Source organism: Pristis pectinata, chromosome 7 (genome assembly GCF_009764475.1).
Source record: "Pristis pectinata isolate sPriPec2 chromosome 7, sPriPec2.1.pri, whole genome shotgun sequence".
In the NCBI taxonomy this organism is placed as follows: Eukaryota; Metazoa; Chordata; class Chondrichthyes; order Rhinopristiformes; family Pristidae; genus Pristis; species Pristis pectinata.
The window spans coordinates 61,219,115-61,240,638 of NC_067411.1; positions in this window are offsets into that span (position 1 = coordinate 61,219,115).

Genomic DNA, 21,524 nt, shown 5'->3' on the forward strand with positions numbered 1-21,524 from the left:
CTTTACTGAGTACTTTTTAAAAATTCCATTTTTATTCAATGACTTGAATTTAAATTTCTTCACTGCCATGAATGGATAGGAGCTCAATTTTCTTATTCAGTCGTCCAAAATACTTGTTGCTAATCAAGCAACTTAGCTACTGTGCTACCTTCCTCTGCTAACCCAGTAAGTTAACCAGTACAACACTGTTCCCCTGTGCATTATTTCTATAAAGATGCTATGGAATGATTATCTAAAGCCAAAGTAATCTCTGTGGTTTATGCACAAATCAAAGTCGTTATACCTGAAATCATTGTGCAAGTTTTCTGAATATTTCATGAATATTCTTAGAAACTGTAAAAACTATCCTGTCAAATCAGCTGGTAGAACATTGATAAATAAGAACTCAGAGATGTAATGTGTGATTGTTACCTGAGCCATGTATGAATTGGGTTATGGATATGCAGAATAGGCAGGTAATTAATGGATGGTGTTAAAAAGAGTGGTTTCATTTCATGGAACATGATACCAGTACTGGGACAACAAGGAGCTGCACCATTAGGATGTGCTCAACCTGTGCCTGGGTCACTGCATTGATAAGAGTCCAGACTGGGAGATGATCAGGGATCAAGGGCCTGAGGATGTGATTGGAGATGTGCCTTAAGACGTGAACAATGGTCAGTGGGGCGAAGAGCTGGTGAGTTGATCAAGGCGGCCTGAAGAAACATCTGGAGAGTGAGCTATGGAGATGATTAGTGCGGGGGGGTCTGTGAGAAATAAGGACATCAGAGGGAGGTAATGTGACACCAGCTGCACTCTGCATGGTGGCCAATATTTACCATGCATTCTCAGTGTCCTCTGCATGAATTTACAGAAGGACTGAAATGACTATCTGGAAGAACACTGCTTTATGCTTGGCTTAGTTTGTATAGAATTGAGAGCTCAAATTTCAGTGGTTGGATATTCATAATGCAAGTATTCCTATTTCTTGTCAGAGTTCAGTAAAGAATGCTCTGCTCAAATTGAAGAGGAGTTTAAAAGACAGATATAGTCACTTTGAAACTCTCAAAGGGATCAAAACCAATTTGAACCAGTGATGAAATTGAACTATTTTTCATCAACCACAGTAATAAGAAATGTCAAGGAAAAGAAGAATGTGTGGGTTAGGAAATAGTTTGTAGTGGATTACTCAGATCGCTTTAAAATTGTAATTCCAGTCAAGGTGTAAGAGGGAAAATATTCTGCTCTAAATATGCAACTATTCCATAACATCCTTGTTTTGTAATTTGATTAATATTTATAAAGCTTATAGTGTTTAAAGTTGTGATATTCAATTCACTGATCAAAGATGATCTTGATTCCACAAAATATTAAGAGAGCAATCAACAGGTAAGCTTTATGGATTTAGTTTCCCAGCTGTATTATGTACACAAAGTTTATTGACATCCATCTATATGTAGGATTAGACTTTAAGGATGAATTACAAAGTCTGAAGTGTGCATAAAGTTTAAGCTTGACCCATGAAAGTGTTAAAATGTTGGGAATAGGATGGATAGAATGGAACCAAAAATCTGAAAAGCATTGGACAGAAAATTCCTTGAGTGGCAATTCCAATATTTTTTCTAGAATTATACCCACTGGTGCTCTTCACTACTGACACTTCTGGAGTTTGTGAGGTCAACAGGAGGGCTCACATTAGGTACCTGATGTCTGTCAGCCTCTCAATGTGGATATTGTCTGTCTATGGATAAAGGACTTGGCTCGACCATCATGCCTCTCAACTTTCATCCTAGTTCATGAACAATGGGGCAAACTACAGTACTTTTTAAACATCCAAATCACTTTCTTCCTGAGATCTGTGTAAGCTCTTGTGAATGTCAATATTCTGTCACTGATTCAACAAAGGAACAGCAAGTATTGCAATGACTCCCTTAAATTTGAGGAGAGTCTTAAACTTATATAGGGTTTTCATGGGATCTTGGGACATTCCAATGTGCAATTTGTAAATGTGTTTATGTTGAAAATTGAAGCATTTCCATTTCCCTGCTGTATCAATCTGAAGACTTCTTGAGATCTGAATTTTTTCCGCCCCAAAATGAGTAAAGACTGATAGCTTAAAGCAGGTGGTTCTCTCAGGAGCAAAAGGACTTCTGTTCATCAAGCTGAACTGAGCAAGTTTCCCTGGGGCAGCATTAATTCAAATATTATTAGCAGGTTCTCGGTGGTGTTCTTGCTTGAGCTGGGGTACTTCAAATACATTGAATTGTTACATTCTGCTGGCTTTTCAGTGATTTATATTTCCATTCAGAGGCTGGTAAAACTTTGGAGTTCTCTACCATGAGGGCCTTATCATCAACTTCATTCAAAGCAGAGATTGATTACCCTGGTCTTCAGAGGGCAGCAGGGAGTAAACCTCATCGCTGCAAGTCTGAAGTCATACATAGGCCAGACCAAATAAGAAGGGCAGATGTACAAAAGATGAACATATAATTATAACAACCTGGCTGTTTAGTGGTCAAAATTACTGAAAAAAGTTTTTTTTCCTGACACATTTAATTAAGTGAATATAACTTTCCTAGCTGCTGTGATGACATTAGAATTCATATCTTCAGAAAGTGAATAACCTCTCTAGTGACGCAATTGGATGGAGAAAAACATTGCTAGGTTCTGATTCATGATTCGGGGTAGTTGCTTATGTGTTGAATGTGGAATGTGGTCAACTTTGCTTCAAAAGTTCTCAATGATGCACCTTGGAGTTTGCATCTGAAATCTGGTTTAATTAACTTAAGTGAATTTCAGGAGCAGAATTCAATACAGATACATTCCCACCTTATGCATTTAATGCATACAGCAGGCTCAATGGTATAATGAGCTGTTAACCTTTAGAAGATGATTGGTATCACTTCATGTTTTAAAGGTTAACAGGCAACATCTTACAGTCTGATATATTATTCAACCTTCAAAAGCTCTTTATGGTTTTCCTTACTCTTTATGAAGACCTCCTTTGTCTCCAAGATCTTGTTTTTCTCTCACCTGACTAAACTTAAGGCAGTAAAATTCAACAATGTGACTTCTTATACTGCATCACAAGACTGATTTGGTATTTTTCCTGAAATATTGCATTGCAACACAAGTGAGAGCAAATACTTACTTTTGCATAAACAATAATTTATTAATTTGCTTAATTGGAGCAAAAATTCTTAACTTGGAAATGCACAGTAACCCAAATTTTTATGCTGGATCTGCAAAAATGCTGCTTTGTTATTTTTAGCTTGAAAGACAAAAGTACCCTTATTTTTAACTCGAGTTGCACAAGACAGTAAGTGAGTCAACTGCAATATATTTATCGACATTGCTCCAATCCAGCCACAGTTTTGATGTAGGAGTATTTAAATGAGTTTACTGCTGTTTCAAGATTTCGAAACAAGTTTAACTGATTTCAGTAAGCTGATAGAGTGCTATGATATTGAAAATGTCTTAGAGGCACAGAGAGAGACAGCACAGAAACAGGCCCTCCAACTTACTGAGTCCGCGCTGGCCATTGACCACCTATTTACACTAAACTGACATTAATCCCATTCCCCCCATAATCTATCAACTTCACCCAGATTCCACCACTCACCTATGTATTAGGGGAAATTTGCAGTGGCAAATTAACTGACTTTCCCGCACATCTTTGTGATGTAGGAGGAAACCAGAGCACCAGGAGGAACCATAATGCAGTTACAGGGAGAAGATGCAAACTCCACACAGACAGCTTCTGAGGTCAGGCTGGAATCTGGGTCATCGGCACTATGAAACTGTAGCTCTTCTAGCTGAGCTACTGTGCTGTTTGCTATTACTAAGAGATTAACATGTTACCATAATTTCTGCCTCCTCATTATCACTGTAATATAGAAAGCGCATCACTTACTGTAACATTGTTTTAACAGTAACATTAGGTAATTCTGATAAGCTTCCTATCCTGATAATTCCCTAGTTTTAGCAGAGATATACAGTACCAATCTGTCATGACATTAACGTTCAAACATTATGAAAGCTATACAAAGAGAGATATTTTTCTCCGAGTCTATTTTTAACCTGCATGGGAAATAGTCATTTGCAACACCCATGCGATTTGAAAGGAAAGCTGCTCAGTTATCATACCTTCTCTACCAACTATTTATTTTGTAATGCACTGATACAGTCCATTCTGTGAATGCTAAAAATAAAACAAGAAATGTTGTTGTTTGTTGATGAAATTGCTGCTACCCATAATTGCATCACTGTTAAATGAGTAAATTTGATAAAAATATAAGTGACAATTGACCTTCTCTTGCACTGCAGGTCAAAGCTACTGTGCACCCGGTAGTAGAAACCACCAGGATCAGATCAGTGTAAAATTGTAGGAAACTAGGGAAAAGGAGTAGGAGTAGGTCATTTGGTCTCAAGCACACACTCCTTCATGAAATAAGATCGTGGCTGATTTTTTTTTACCTTAGTGACATTTCCCTTGATTCCCTTGCTATCCAAAAAATCTATCTCTTTCTTGAATATATTTAATGACAAAGCCTTCATATCCCTCTCAGTCTGAGAATCCCATATATTAAACACCCTCTGGTCGAAGAAATTTTGTCTCATCCCTGTGCTGAATGCCGACTCTTTTTTTTGAGATTGAGACTTATGGTTCTACACATCCCAGCAAGGGAAGTATCATTCCTCCATTTACCCCACTGAGCTTTGCAGGAATTCTGTATGCTTCAATAATATCACCTTTCACCCTTCTAAACTCTATGGATTATCAGCCCAATTTGCTTAATCTCTCCTCGTAGGATGAATACACCATCCCAAGAATCAATCCAGTGAACCTTTGTTTCATTCCCTCTATTCTAAGATAGGAAGACCAGATCAGTCTGTGGTGTTCTGAGTGTGTTCTCACTGGGATTCTACATAATTTCAGTTTGGCATTTCCACTTTTGTGCTCAAATCCTCTTGCAATAAGGACAATATTGCATTTACCTTCCTAATTTCTTGCTGTATTATTTCAGTGACTTGTGGTCAAAACATCAATATCCCTCTGAACTCCGCATCACCATTTAAATATGAATGATCTCACATTTTTCATATTATATATGTTATGACAGCAATGTTTAAGAGGCATTTAGACAGGCACATGAACAGGCAGGGAATAAAGGTTTATGGACCACGTACAGGCAGATAGGATTAGTTTCCTTTGGCATTATTGTCTGCACAGACATCGTGGGCTGAAGGGCCTGTTCCTGTGCTGTACTGTGAATAGAACATAGAACAGTACAGCACAGGAACAGGCCCTTCGGCGCAATGAACAAACAACAAAATGTGGCAAAACATTCAATGGAACATAGAAATGGTCTGCCACATTTTGTTGTTTGTTCATTGGGTCTGTCCATAACCTCCTCAAACCACACTGCATCCTATTCACAACCCACAATGCCACTCGGCTTTGAATCAGAATCAGAATATTACAATTGATCCCCTCTTCCAAATATTTGAAATAGATTGTGAATAGTTGAGGACCCAGCATTGACCCCATGTCATCCTCCTAGTCACGGCCTCCCAACATGAAAATGGCATGTTTATTACTACTCACCATTTTCTGTCCTATGATCAATGTCTTACCTCAATCCCATGTGCCCTAATTTTATTTCAAAAACTTCTTGTGTGGCATTTTATCAAAGGCCTTTTGAAAGTTCAAATACACCACATCCACTGGTTTCCTTTATCTATTCTGCTGGTCACAGTCTCAAAAATGTGAATGGATTAGTCAAATATGATTTTCCTTTCATTACTCCATGTTGACTGTGCCCAGTCCCATTCTTATTTTCAAAGTGCTCTTTTACCATTTCACTACTCATTGATCCCTAGCAACAACTGAAATCAGGCTAACTTGTCTGTAATTTTCCCCATTTTCTATCTTAGTGGGGTTATACGTGCTAACATCCAATCTGTGGGAACCATTGTCGAATCTAATTTTGGAAGATGACAATCAGTGCATCCACTATCTCGACAGCCACCTCTTTTAATAATTTGGGATACAGTTCATTGGGGATTGGCGCTCAGGCCCATTAATTTCTCCAATGCTATATTTTCATCTATGCTAATTTTTTTCCGTTCCTGATTCACTGTTGACTTGTTGTTTTCCACTATTTCTAAGAGGTTGTTTGTGTCTTCTGTGAAAAGGGACTCAAAATATCTCTTTAATTTCTCTTCATTTTCTTATTTCCCAGTATAATTTCTGCTGCCTCAATCTGTAAGGATCCGCATTCACGTTTGCTGATCTTTTTCTGTGTTTTGTCTTTTTCTCGATTGCTTTTACTTTCCTAGGTGTTCCTTTGCTGAAATCTGAAATGTTCCCAATCCTCTCCTTTAGTGCACTCTTGGCATCATAGTAAGCCTTTTTTCTTTGATCTAATACTTTTCCTTTTAGGTTTCTTTTTAACTGAACAGAAATTGTGAACTGAATATCAATTCTTAAATGTTAGCCATTGTTTGTCGTGTCTTATCTGGTTTCATAAACTATAGTAGCCTCGTACCTTTATGTTTTGCTTCATTTAGATTTAGGGGTTTGGCTTTGGATTGAGCCATATTCCATTATATTAAATTCTATTGTATTATTTCACTCGTCCCTAAATGCCCCTTAACTACAAGATTCTTAATTAACCCCTTCTCAGTTCATAATACTACACATAAATGCGCATAGAGTCACACAGCACAGAAAGGGGCCCTGTGACCCACCATCAAGTACCCATCTGTACTAATCACATTTACCAGCACTTGCACTGTAGCCTTTTATTTCCTGGCAATCAATGCTCATCCAGATACTTCTTAAATGTGAAAATACCTGCCTTCACCACCTTCTCAGGCAGTGAATTCCAGATTGCAAACACCCTCTGGGCGACAAAACATGCTCAGCTCCCCTCCAACCCTCTTACCTTAAATCTATGCCCTTTGTTTTAGACCTATCTATTGTGGGGAAACATTTCTCACTATCCACCCTATCTACTGTATGTCCCTGACATTTTGTATACTTCTATCTGGTTCCCCCCTCAGCCTCCTCTGTTCTTAGTAGTTCCTCAACAGATTGATTTAGAAAACCATCTTATGTGCACTCTATGAATTTGTCTTCCACATCCAACTCCCACCAATGTTTTCTGCCTCTTGCTGTTTTTTTCTGCCTCCACGCATAGCAATTCTTGATTTTTTTTTTCCGCTGAAGTGCCTTTATTCCCAGTATTTATTATAAGGCCAACATCTTCTCCTTTTCTATTTTGCCCACCTTTTCTATAAGTTAATTGAGCATTTAGTTACCAACTTTGCAACCACATCTTGCTGCCATCCAATATACTTTTAAAGATGTTAAACAGTAGTATTACAAATTTTCTGGCAAACCCGTAAGGTTTAAAGAGAGGGTGGGAAATGGAATCAGGTGAATTTCAAGGGATCATGGAAACAAGGCCCTGGTGAGTTTCAAGGGAGAGTGGGAAATAAAACTGGGTGAATTTCAAGAGTACGTGGAAACAAAACCAGGTGAGTTTAAAGGGAGAGTGGGAACTGGGGCCCTGGTTTGTTACAAGGAGTGTGGGAACCAGGGTCCTGGCAAATGATGCCAAACCATCAGAATTTATGAACAATAGGAAAGCAAATTATCAGAGGTTTACTGCAGTAAGAGAGCCCTTTAATTAAACCCAATAACCATTTAGAATATTAGCTTTGTAAATTTAAATGGTGACTCTGAATATTATTACAGTCAAAGCAGAATGCAGCCACTTTGCATTTGGTGCTGTAATTGGTTGTGTATTGGGGAATTATGGATTATGAATGGTTAATGCTCTTGTCTCATCAGAATTATCTATCATTTGTTTGTATAAAACAGGATTTAAATTGCTAATACATGCATCTTAAAGCACCTCGCATTGTCTTAGATACTATGCTCTGAAATATTTCATTAGACCACGAGATTGTAAGAAATAGGAATGGGAGTGAGCCATTCAGCTCCCTGAGTCTTCTCTACAGATCAAAAAGTTCATGGTGATCCAACTTTTCTTAAGTCCACTTTCCCTTCCTTTCTCCAAAACCCTTGATTCATTAGTGATTAAAAATCTACCTTTCTCCCATTGAATTCACCCTGTGAATTCTTTGGGAGCTTGACAAGGTAAATGCTGGGAGGATGTTTCCTCTTGTGAGCAAGGTTAGAACAGAGGGCATAGACTTGGAGTGAAGGGATGCCCAATTAAGACTGAGGTTAGGAAGAATTTCTCCTTTCAAAGTGGTGTGAGATTTTGGAATTCCTAGAAATTTGTGATAAGAAATTTACTTCCTTAATAATTGATTGTAACTGATTTTCCAAAAGTAGATGTCAGGCAACCAGACCATACTTATTTGCTTTTTGCCTCCCACTCTTTTTGAAAAAGGGTATCACATTGGAAGTTTTCCAAACCTTTGGTACCCCTCCAGAATCTAAAGCCTTTTGGAAGTTTACAACCAATGTATCCACTAACTCTGCAGCCACTTCTTTTTGGATCTTAGGATGCAAACCATCAAATCGAGGGGAATTCTCAGCTTTGAGGCCCATTAGTTTGCCCAATATTTTTTTCTCTAGTGATGGTGCTGATATTTAATTCTTCTCCTATACTTTTTTTTAATTAATAGGTTGTTTGTAGTGCCTTCTGCTATAAAGACTGAGGCAAAATATCTGTTTAATTCCTCTGCTATTTCAAAGTTACATTTGTCTGGTCATCTGCAACTGCATTTCAGCATCAAACAAGGCAGGAAAAGAAGCTGTAGATATTGTTAATGTACAGGCTGTTGGAAATTTAATAGAATTTCATTCTTATAGTTATAGAATTTATGATGCCAAAAGTTTTTCAGCCTTTTCATCTGAATTTGCAGCTTTCTCTAATTTTTTTCTCCTGTCATGGCAAAATGGTACCAACTTTCTCTTCTTCCAACAGTGTTCTCACCACACTGCTGACCAACCAACTTTACTTCCTCCTACCCCCCAACTTTCTGATACTGTTAACGTTTTCCTCTCCTTGGATACTGTTACCCTCCCCTTTCAATCAATGGTCATCATCTATTACCTACAAAAAAATGACCTCCCTGACTTTTCAAATTATTGCCTCATGTCCATCCTTTAACTCCAGAAGTCCTTGAACACATTGTTTTATTGTTCAAATGCAAATTTGGAGCAGTAGTATATTCTGCCATTTTAGTAACCCTTGTGATAGAACTGAAACATCATCTCACCAAAGCCACAACTAACGCCTTATTTGATTGTGAATCTGAAAGGCTATTCCTCCTCATCTTTCTTACCCTGTCTGTGCCCTTTGTAAGGGTGACCTCCTGCCATCCAGCTATGTGGGACAACCTTGCCTAGCTCTATTCTTTTTTATCTGGTCAATACCAGACAGATATCTCCCCAATGGCTTCTCTTTTCACTCCAGCACCATATTTCTTTAGTTCCAAAAGGATTTGTTCTTTGTCTCTATCAATGTTTCATCTGCGTGCTGCCCTTGGTGAGACCATTGAGACAATGATATGAGATTATCCATCACTAGTTGTACCAGAAAAGGTAGTTATGAGAGGCAAATGATTGCTAATAATGTTCATATCTCAAGTCCTTGGTGTTCTTGTACACAGACCATTGAAAGCTAACAAGGCAAATGAGATGTTGGCCTTCATTAAAAATGATATGTCTAACAGAGTAAATACATTAAACTGAACTGAGTAAAGACATTAAACTGACACTAAACTGAAAAGACATTAAACTGAGACTCTTCCAGGGCTATTGTGTTCAAGTTTAGTCTCGCTACCTTAGGGGAGATTTACTTACAATAGAGGATATGCATTAAAAATTCCTCAGAATGATTTTTTGGGTAGGTGGGTGGGGGTGGGAAGGGGCAGGGGAAATTGTCTTACAAGGAGCAATTAAGCAGACTGTTTAGAATTGAGAAGAATGAGAAGGAATTTCATTGAAACTTAAAGCCACATTTGACTTTAAAACCACAAGGGTGTACTCACTTGGTGGTTTAATGAGTGAATTTGTGAAACTGACAATGCAAATAAGAAAATTGAGTCCAAACATTGATATTTTACTATAAGTTGATCTTCAAAGCAATAATCGAAACAATGAGTTACCCCACAATCCTAGCTTAGAGAGTAAAGTAACATCCTCTGCTTCTAATAGAATCAATAAAACACTCGATTGTTTTAAATTTATAAAACTTTTGGTGGCTCTGTGATTCTTTTTAAATTTAAATCCCATTACAGTTCATAGCATCACTGACATGCGCTGCAAAATATTTAATGCTTTGTATGGTGTTACTATTCTTAAATAAACTTGATTTATATTATAAGGCAAGTTTCTGTGTTTTGCCCATCAGAGTAATAATGGAGTAATTATTTATAACATCTACAGTAACTAAGTCCAACAGTAATTAAGCAATAACAGTAATTAAGTCTAACATATGTAGTAGGTAAGTTACTGGAGAGGATTCTGAGGGATAAGATTTTTTTAGATTAGATATCTTTATTAGTCACATGTACATCGAAACACACAATGAAATGCATCTTCTGCGTACTGTTCTGGGGGCAGCCTGCAAGTGTCACCGTGCTTCCGGTGCCAACATAGCATGCCCACAACTTCCTAACCCGTATGTCTTTTTGGAATGTGGGAGGAAACTGTAGCACCCGGAGGAAACCCATGCAGACACGGGGAGAACGTACCAACTCCTTACAGACAGCGGCTAGAATTGAACCCGGGTCACTGGCGCTGTAAAGCGTTATGCTAACTGCTACACTACCGTGCCTGTATTTGTACATCTGGAAAGACTGTGGTTGATTAGGAATAGTCAGCATGGTTTGTGCGTGGGAGATTATGTCTTACAAAATTGATTAAGTTTTTTGATGATGTGACCAAAAAAGTTGATGGGGGCAGGGCGGTAGACGTGGTTTATATGGACATCAGTGAAGCATTTGATAACGTTCCACATGGTAGAGGTTAGATCGCATCGAATCCAGGGAGAGCTGGCTAACTGGATACACAGTTGGCTTGATGGTTGAAGGCAGAGGGTGATGGTGGAGGCTTGTTTCTTGGACTGGAGGCCCCTGATTGGTGGTGTACCTCAGGGGTTGGTGCTGGGCCCATTGTTGTTTGTCATCTATATCAACAATTTAGAGTCATAGGGCAATACAGGCCTTTTGGCCTATCGAGTCCATGCCGATCATGGTGCCCACCCAGTTAGTCACAATTTCCTGTGTTCAGCCCATATCCCTCAAAGCCCTGCCCCTGCATGTACCTATCAAAATGCTTCTTAAATGATACTATTGTACCTGCCTGTTGTGAGAAAAGGTTCTTTGGGGTCTCAAAGGTAGAGGACTCTGGACACAGTCTTTGGATTTTGAAAAATGATTTATTCGCAAATACAAACATGGGAGCAGAATGAATGGAAATGGATGCACATTCGCACACCTGCACATGGGTGATCGTGAAATGTGGGGGGAGTCGCAACGGGGTGAAGTGCGCACACACACACACACACAGTGAACTAATTACAAATGATCAGGGAAAACACAATATGATGCCTGAACACCCTGACTCTGGCCAAGCATCAGCTCTATGCTACCGGGAATCTACTTAGGATGCTCCTAAACCCCTGTGGAAGTGCACACTCTTACCAATGGTCCCTTTGGCATGGTTTTGACTCCTGCAGCAATCAAAAAAGAGAGAGAGGCACGCACATGTGGCATTCCTTATAGTGCTGCAGAGCTGGGTGGAGCCAGTTCAGGTAATTCAACAGGTCCAATAGGTCATGGCCAGGTACAAAAGGTGTGCACGGGAACCAATGGTCAAGAGTGTGTACTAATGGGTGGGTGGAGCCAGACCTTGATTGACAGTGGTGTTGCTTTCGACCAGTACTCGATGGTGTCGCATGACAGCCATGACCCTTCACACTACACTGCCTCAACCACTTCCTCTGGCAGCTCATTCCATACAATCACCACCCTCTGCATGAAAAAGTTGCCCCTCAGATTCCTTTTAAATCTTTCCCCTCTCACTCTAAATCTATGCTCCTTTGTTTTAGACTCCCCTACCCTGGGGAAAAGACTGTTACCATCCACCTTATCTGTGCCTCTCATAATTTTAAACATTTCTGTAAGGTTGCCCCTCATTTTCCTACATTCCAAGGAATAAAGACCTAGCCTGGTCAATCTCTTCCTATAACTCAGGCCCTCTAGTCCTGGCAACGGCCTCGTAAATCTTTTCTGCACTCTTTCCAGTCCAACCACATCTTTCCGATAACAGGGTGACCAAAACTGTACACAGTACTTCAAGTGTGGCCTCACCAATGACTCATAGAACTGCAATATAATGTCCCAGGTTCGATAATCAATGCCCTGACTGATGAAGGCCAGTGTCACCAACTTGTCTACCTGCGGCACCACTTTCAATGAACTATGCACTTGGTCCCTCTGTTCCATTATACTTTCTGATGCCCTATCATTCATTGTATAAGTCCTACGCTAGTTTGATGTTTCAAAATGCATTATCTCACACTTAGCTGTATTGAAATCCATTTGCCACTCCTTGCCCAACTTCCCTAACTGATCAAGATCCCACTGTAATCTATGATAGCCTTCTTCATTATCAACAATACCTCCTAATTTCGTGTCATCTGCAAACTTACTGATCAAACCCTGTGCATTTGCATTCAAATCATTTATATAAATAACAAATAACAAGGGTCCCAACACCGACCCCTGCGGCACACCACTAGTCACCGGCCTCCATTCTGAGAAACAACCTTCAACCACCACCCTCTGCTTCCTACCCCGAGCCAATTTTGAATCCACCTAACTAGCTCTCCCTGGATTCCATGGGACCGAACCTTTCAAACCAGCCAACAATGCAGGACCTTGTCAAAGGCCTTGCTAAAGTCCAAATGGACAACATCCACTGCCCCTACCCTCATCCACCTTTTTGGTTACCTCTTCAAAAAACTCTAAAACATTTGTCAAGCATGACTTTCCACACACACAGCCATGCTGACTCCTCGTAATCAGGCTCTGACTATCCAAATGCTGGTAGATCCTGTCCCTCAGAATTCCCTTCATTTGGATAAGAATGTACAAGTCATGGTTAGTAAGTTTGCAGATGACATTAAAGCAGGTGGTATAGTGGACAATGAAGAAGATTATAAAAAATTACAGGGGCATCTTGATCAGCTGAGTAAGTGGGCTAAGGAATGGCAAATGGAGTTTAATTTGGATAAGTGAGATGTGTTGCATTTTGGAAAGTCAAATCCAGGTAGGACTTTCACAGTGAACGGCAGGGCCCTGGGGAATGTTGTAGAACAGAGGGACCTTGGAGTACAAAAACACGGTTCTCTAAAAGTAGAGTCACGGTAGTCAGGGTGGTGAAGAAGGCTTTTGGCACGCTGGCCTTCATAACTTAGGGCATTGAGTATAAAAGTTGGGAGGTTATGGTGTGATTGTACAGGATGCTGGTGAGGCCACACTTGGGGTATTGTGTTCAGTTTTTGTCCTTCTGCTATAGGAAAGATGTTATTAAACTGGAAAGAGTGCAGAAAAAATTTACGAGGATGTTGCCAGGACTTGAGGGACTGTGTCATAGGGAGAAATTGGACAGGCTCGGACTTTATTCTTTAGAGCATAACAGACTGAGAGATGATCTTGTAGAGGTGTATAAGATCGTGATAGGATGAATGCACCTCATCTATTTCCCAGCATTGGGGAATCAAGAACTAGAGGGCACAGGTTTAAGGTGAGAGGGGAAAGATTTAATAGAAACTTGAGAGGCAACTTTTTTACACAAAGGGTGGTACCTATGTGGAATGAGCTGCCAGAAGAAGTGGTTGAGGCAGGTACAATGACAACTTTTAAAAGATAGTTGGACAGGTACATGGCTTGGAAATGTTTAGAAGGTTATGGGCTAAACGCTGGCAAATGGGACTAGCTTGGATGGGGTATCTTGCTCGCAGGGACCAGTTGGGCCGAAGGGCCTGTTTCCGTGCTGTATAAGTCTATGACTCTAATTACTAAGGACCTTTGTGAGGCTTTCCCTGGAGCATTGTGTATACTTTTGGTCTCCTTACCTAAAAAAAAGCATACTTGCTATTGAGGGAATGCAGTGAAGGTCACTAGACTGGTTCCTGGGATAGTAGGTTTGTCATATAAGGAGAGACTGAGTAGACAAGGCCTCCATGGGTTGAGTTCAGAAGAATGAGAGGTGACATCATCAAATGTATAAAACCTTGACACTGGAGATGTGGAAGGATGATTCTGCCAGCTAAGGAATCTAGAACTAAGGATGACAGTCTTAAAATAACGGTAGATCATTTGGGATTGAAATGAGGAGAAATTTCTTCCCTCAAAGGGTGGAAATGTTTGGAATTCTTTGCTGTAGAAAGCTAATGAAATGTAGTCATTGATTTTGTTTAATAGTGATTGATCAATTTCTAGATATCAAAGGAATCGAGGAATATGGAGTAAAGCAGGAAAATGGTGTTTGAGTTGAAACATCAACCATGATCTTGTTGAATGGCAGAGAAGGCTCAAGGGGCAATCAGTCTACTCCTGCTTATATTTCTAATGTTATTATGTTCCTATGTTTTTAGAGCATGTTGTCAGGGATAGCGCCAGTAAAGTCGAGGTCAGTGTAGGAAGAAACAACTGGAGGGATGTCAAGTTCAACCGCTGGAGCAGGCTGGGTCATTAAGGGATTGGGGTTCATTATTATAAGAATGAGCCCCAACCCCATAGCTGGATAAGGGGTTTTACACCCTTAGACAGTTGGAATATATCACAGCTCTGCTCCTGAGGTTGAACTCGTATTCCGTAAGGAATACACTGGCCTTCGCCAAACCTAGTATTAATATAATGTGTAGTAGATGTGGGTTGGCTAGGGAGACTTTGAGCCATGTTTCTGGGATGTGTCTTGCAGCGAAACTGCCGTGGATATATTAGCATTAAAAGGTTTTAGACATTTTACGTTCTAGAGGTTCCACAGTGAGTTTTACTGTTTTTAAAGAACAGAGATTTTTAGATCAAGATGGACATACCTAGATCCCAATATTGTACCTTTTGCACGATCAGTTATGAACTGCCATTTTGGAGTGCATTTTCTAGCATTATTTCAGGGATGGTTTCTTAAGCTCTCATTAGAAGAGTTCAGTTATTTTATCTGTATTGCCTGTTTGTTGAATAAAATAACCCTACTTTTACTAAGGCTTTCTTCTTCTTCTCCTGCTTAGGCAGTCCCTTGGGATTGAGGATGACTAACTTCCACTCTGATTTTGTGGGTTCTTAGGAGGCTCTTGAGGTAAATGAGGGAAATGTGGACTCTTCCACAGATTGGGCAAGTGGGTGGGTAGTTTGTGAGATGGTGCACTCCTTCCACCATTTTTACAAGGCTTCTGATGCTCCTGATGCATGCCTAAGGTTCTCAATACCACCCTTAAAGCCCTTTTCCTTTGGAATGGTATTGAGAACCTTGAACATTTGAGCAGTCATGGACCGGAGGTTCCCAGGAATCAGTGGGGTTGTTGCATTTCAAAGAAGCTTTGAGCACATCCTTGATGTTTTTTCTCTCTCTGTCTACTTGCTAATCTCCTACCACAACAGAATTCAGAATTGGGTCTGTTTCGGAGGTCTGGTTTAGGGTATAACATGGCCTACTCAACATTGTTGCCCCTATGCTGAGGATGTTGGCCTGGGAGAAGATGTTGATGTTGGTTCACTTATCCTTCCAGTGAATTTAAAGGCCTTTGAGGAGACAACATTGGTGTTATTTTTCCAGTGTCTTGAGATGACTGCTGTATCCTCTTGACCCCTGAGTCCATGTCTCAGGAGTACTTGGGAGGCCAGTAGTCACTGCTGTCTGGGTTTTTGTGCCAAATCTGAAGTCTTCCATCTTTAAATATCCCTTGTTCAATCATACGCTAGCTGTGTACCACATTGATAGTGCTGGTGAATTTCATTTTGATGTCTGCTCCTACCAAATGGTGGTTCCCAACATGTGGAATGTCATGTTTTCCAGCATCTGGCCATAAGTCTTTATTCTCAGAGGTGAAATGTGAGACATTGTTACTCATTCACCAAAGTGTGTGAGAGGATGGGCCTTACAGTCGACATCTACAAGATCACAAGATCACAAGACAAGGGAGCAGGAGTAGGCCATTCGGCCCATCGAGTCTGCTCCAAAGAAAAGAAAGGGAAAAAGAAAAGAGAAATGAGAAATGGGGGAATGTCCATGAGCAAAAAAAAACTATTCCTTTCTAGCCCCAATTTCTGGCCTTATCCCCATATCCCTTGATACCTTCACTAATTAGATAACTATCTATCTCCCACTTAAACGCTTCCAATGATCGGGCCTCCACTGCTGTACGTGGCAAAGAATTCCATAAATTCACTACCCTCTGGCTAAAGAAATTTCTCCTTACTTCTGTTTTAAACCTGTACCCTCTAATTCTAAGATTGTGCCCTCTGGTCCTGGACTCACCCACCAAGGGAAACAGCTTAGCCACATCTACTCTGTCCAGTCCTTTCAACATTCTAAATGTTTCTATGAGGTCCTCTCTCATTCTTCTGTACTCCAGTGAGTACAGTCCAAGAGCCAACAAACGCTCATCATATGTAAGCCCTTTCATTCCGAGAATCATCCTCGTAAATCTCCTCTGAACCCTCTCCAACATCAGCACATCCTTCCTAAGATATGGGGCCCAAAACTGCACACAGTATTCCAAATGAGGCCTCACTAGTGCCCCGTAGAGCCTCATCAACACCTCCCTACTTTTATACACTATACCTCTCGAAATGAATGCCAGCATAGCATTCGCTTTCCTTACTGCCGATCCGAGCTGGTGGTTAACCTTTAGGGTATCCAGCACGAGTACCCCCAAGTCCCTTTGTACTTCTGTACTTTGAGTTTTCTCCCCTTCTAGATAATAATCTGCCCATTTATTTCTGTTTCCAAAGTGTACAACGGCACATTTCTCAACATTGAATCTCATCTGCCATTTCCTTGCTCATTCTCCTAAACTATCTAGGTCTCTCTGCAACCTTCCTGTCTCCTCAATGCTCCCTACTCCTCCACCTATCTTGGTGTCGTCTGCAAACTTAGCCACAAAACCATTTACTCCATCATCTAAATCGTTAATGTACAAAGTAAAAAGATCAAGTTCTTCCACCAACTTTTCCCCCCTGCACCACACTGCCCTCCAAAGGATGTACTGATACATGATCTCACTGCATTGCAGAAATCTTTGACTCTGTTGGGCAGTCTACGTGCCCAAATGCAGCCCAAGTGGGTGCCCTGGCCGAGTTCTGTGCTCAGTGGGCCCCTCAGGGGCTCGCGTGTGTGGTGGATGAGACGGATGCGATTCTGGTGTGAAGTGTCGTGCGTTTTGCAGTTGCGGGCATAGTGTTGCGCGGGTATTGGTTTCGGCCGGGTTGTTTCTTTCTGTACTCGACGTAACGTGTTTGCTGTTGGTTGTTTTTGTAGTGTTTTTTAACGAATAAACGTTTTGTAAAAAAAAATGCAGCCCAAGTAACATGAGTGCTATAGTCCATTTCACTAATTTAATGTCGTATTGATGGTTAAATGATCCATTAATTGAGGGTGCTTGGAAATAAATGTTATTGGTTAAGGGTGCATGTTCCACACATAGACACTGTATCAGTGAGTGAGATTGTGCTAAGTTGCACTAAAATTATGCAAGGTTGATCTTGGGCAGTCTCACCTGCCCCCGTACCCATCAGCTCCAATGCTCTGTCCTCCAAAGCCATCTGTCCTCTGTACTAAGGTGGAGCACCAGGTGCCCATTCCAGGTAACCTTCAGCAATAATAGAGAACACTTGCAAAAGATGGTTGAGTAGAAATGACATTGTGGCCTCATTGTATTGTTATGTGACATTGTCACGTTGTGGATGTAAGGGTGCAGATATTGGGGGATTAATGGAGTGAGGGGCAAAGTGTACTGTTAAGTTAGTGGGTATCTGAGTAAGCTGGTATAGTGATAGGGTCATAGTCAAAGTGTGTGTTTGTGACAAACTATATTTGTGACAGTCTGTGATAGAACCAGTTTGTGTGTGTGTGTGTGTGTGTGTGTGTGTGTGTGTGAGAGAGAGAGAGAGAGAGAATGCAAGAGAGAAAGAGAGAGAAAATGCAAGATGAAGTGAGATCATCAGAGAAAACATAAAAGGAGAGAATGAAAAAATTTGTCAGTGGAAGATTGAGAAGGATAGAGTTTTGAAGAATCTTAACTTTTGAAGGTTGTGCCATTTTGCAGTGAGAATCTCCACAGCTCCAAAGCCCTTTGCAACCCTATCTAACAGACCCCAGCATTGCTCAACATGGTTTAGGCTATGCACCAAGTTACACATTCACCCTCACCCTCACCCATGTCTGACCCCAGCTCCACACCTCTGGGCTCCTGATTCTCTGTTGCATGAGATTCACAAGCATTCATTTCGAGAGGACTGGAATATAAAAGCAAGGATGTGCTGCTGAGGCTTTATAAGGCATTGGTCAGACTGCATTTGGAATATTGTGAGCAATTTAGGGCCCTCTATCTAAGGAAAAATATGTTGGCTTTGGAGAGAGTCCAGAGGAGGTTCACACAAATGATTCCAGGGATGAAAGGCTTTAACCTATGAGGAGCGTTTAATGTGTCTGGGCCTGTACTTGATGGAGTTCAGAAGGATGAGGGGAGATCTTATTGAAACCTACCAGGTACTGAAGGCCTGGACAGAGTGGATGCTGAGAGGATGTTTCCATTAGTAGGAGAGTCTAGGATCTGAGGGCACAGAAAAAAGAAATGTACCTTTAAAACTGAGATGAGGTGGAATTTCTTCAGCCAGAGGGTGGAGAATCTGTGGAATTTGTTGCCACAGAGGGCTGTGGAGGCCATCATTTGGTGTATTTAAGGCAGAGATTGATAGGTTTTTGATTATTAAGTGGGTTAAGCATTACTGGGAGAAGACAAGAGAATGAGGTAGAAAAAGATAATCAGTCATGATTGAGTGGCAGAGCAGACTCAATGGGCCAAAAGGCCTAATTCTGCTCCTATATCTTGTGGTTTTATGGAGACCAAATTGTGGTTCCTGGCTCAGCTCAGCTGCTTCAGTCAGAAGTGCTGGCACTGTGTGCAGATCACGTGTCCAAAGAAATGGAGCACAGACTGAGTGGGAGGAAGAGAGGCGGGGAGAGTGGTAGACAAAGAAGCTTACAGAGGGAAAGAGGGAAAGGTAGGGAAAAGGCAGGGAGGCACACAAAGAAGGAGAGAGGAGCACATGGAGGGCATCGGTGTCATAGAAAGAGGGAGAGGCACATAGGTGTTGAGGGAGACAAGCAAAGCTGCACTGAATGTTAGAGAGAAGCAGACAGAACACAGCAGAGATGTGGCAAAGGGACTGGGGTAGAAAGGAAAAGGGAGGCAGATGCAGCTCACATGCGTGAGTGAGGTGTGAATCTGACATAAGGGAAGATGCTAACGATGTGAGAAAGACAAGAAGGAAATGCTGTAGAGGTAATGAAGAGGTCTTAAGTTGTGAGGCCTCACATTGACCAATCTTGCGAGGCCATGGTATTTTTTGCAACACTTGTCAGTGCAGTGGGCAATGTGGCTCCTCAGGGAGACCCAGCACCACCCCTGGCATCCTCCTGCCAGTGTTGTCTGCCATTGCCTGGAGGGTTTCTGTGACCTGCTTGGACAGAGGATGTCCCTTTTGCAAATGTGATCCCTAAGATTCCTGATTTTCCTCTTACTAAAGCTGGAACTGCACCTCAGGTATTGCTGGTGCTGCTTCTGCATTTAGCTGGCTGACACAGATGTCATTGTGCACATAAGGCACATGGATCATCCAGCCTGAATTTGCCATCCTGTAGTCCTCATTGCCCCAGTGTGGCCCCTAAATACATTAGCTGCCCTGGTCAGAGGGTTGCCAACATTTCCCAGGGATCCCCAGGACAGCAGTAGCTGTCTATAATTTCAATCGGAGCAGTGTGTGGAGGACACAGGAATGTTGTGGAAGTCATGGCTGAAGATCCAAGTACAACTTACCAGCAGCTTTCTGGCCAGCCCACCCAGCTCCGTGCATGGTTCTTCAGCTGATACCAAGACTGGGACCAAGGTCTGGGTCTGGGTCCAGGGAATAAAAGACGAGAAAGCCATGAACTAGAGTCTCAGGGACTTTATCAGGCCTGGTCCAATCTTCTGGGCCTGTGTTCACATTCAGATCTATACTCAGTTGTAGACCCATGGGCACTGTACTGGTGGGCAAAAGTGTGAAACATTGCCACTGTGGTATTGGTGGGCACATGTCTGTGGCTGTATATTGCTGGGATATGGTACAGGTAGGCACACATCTATCACAGTAATATTGTTATGGTCTAGTATTGGTGGGTACAGGTCTGTTGAAGTGTAACACTTGGGTACAGTCCTGGTGGGCATCAGCCTGTCACTGTGTAACATTGGGGTACAATAGATGTGGACACAGGTCTGCTGCTGTATAACACTCCATACACTAATGGTTATCACAGGTCTATTGCTGAGTAACACTGGATACAGTAATGATTAGCACAGGTCTATCGCTGTATAACATTGGAGTGCAGAACTGGAGGGCACAGGTCTGGCAAGGGGAAAAGATGCACTGGAGATTTTGTGAGTGGAGCAGTAAAGATGAGCAGGGCAACCAGAGCAGTGAAGAGGTATTGAGGTGACATTAAAGTTGCAATGAGGATGCAGTGAGTGGAAAAGTGAGGAGGCATTGAGGGATCAGTTAGAACCATGACATTTCTGTCTTCAGAAATGATTAAAATATCAGAATCCAGTAATGTGTGATAAATATAAAGCATATTTCTTGTGGGTGGTTTCTGTAAATGTGGCCCTTCCTGCAGAAGCCAATGCTTTAAGAGCAGGCTCATGAGCTCTTAGCTGCATAGTTAAGTGCTGACGGCTGTAAGAAATTCAGCTAGAGCTTTGCAATAAAGGCCTGTGTTTCCAAAACAGCTGGGTGTTACATAAAGAACCCAACAAAACAGATTAAATGACAAGATCAAAAGCCATGACTTTTTCAGAGCTTTTTAAGCAGCATTATGGACATGTGCAATGATGTATTAATGCTGGAAGAAAAAGTAGATTGGAATTTCTAGATCAAACCCATTTACCTCCATCAGTGTCACTAATGCATTGTTTTCAAATGCTACTTGCATTTAGATAAAGACCCTTTAATTTTGCTTGTATTTATTATTTTCTCTTCTTTGAAGTTATTGCCACTGCTCGATTACTGTTTAATCTCTGCCTGTTACACTGAGTTTACCATTACCTATATCTTATTACCTTGCCCTTTCCCTTTAACTTTCTAAACTTCCCCTCACCTGAAACATCTGCTCTGCTCCCACATCCCTGGCACTCTGACACATTCTTCTAACTTCCAGCTGTAGTTGCAGCCCTGGTTCCATTTGCCAGTGTACTCGTAAATTGTATAGTCACACCAGTTTGCAGAGT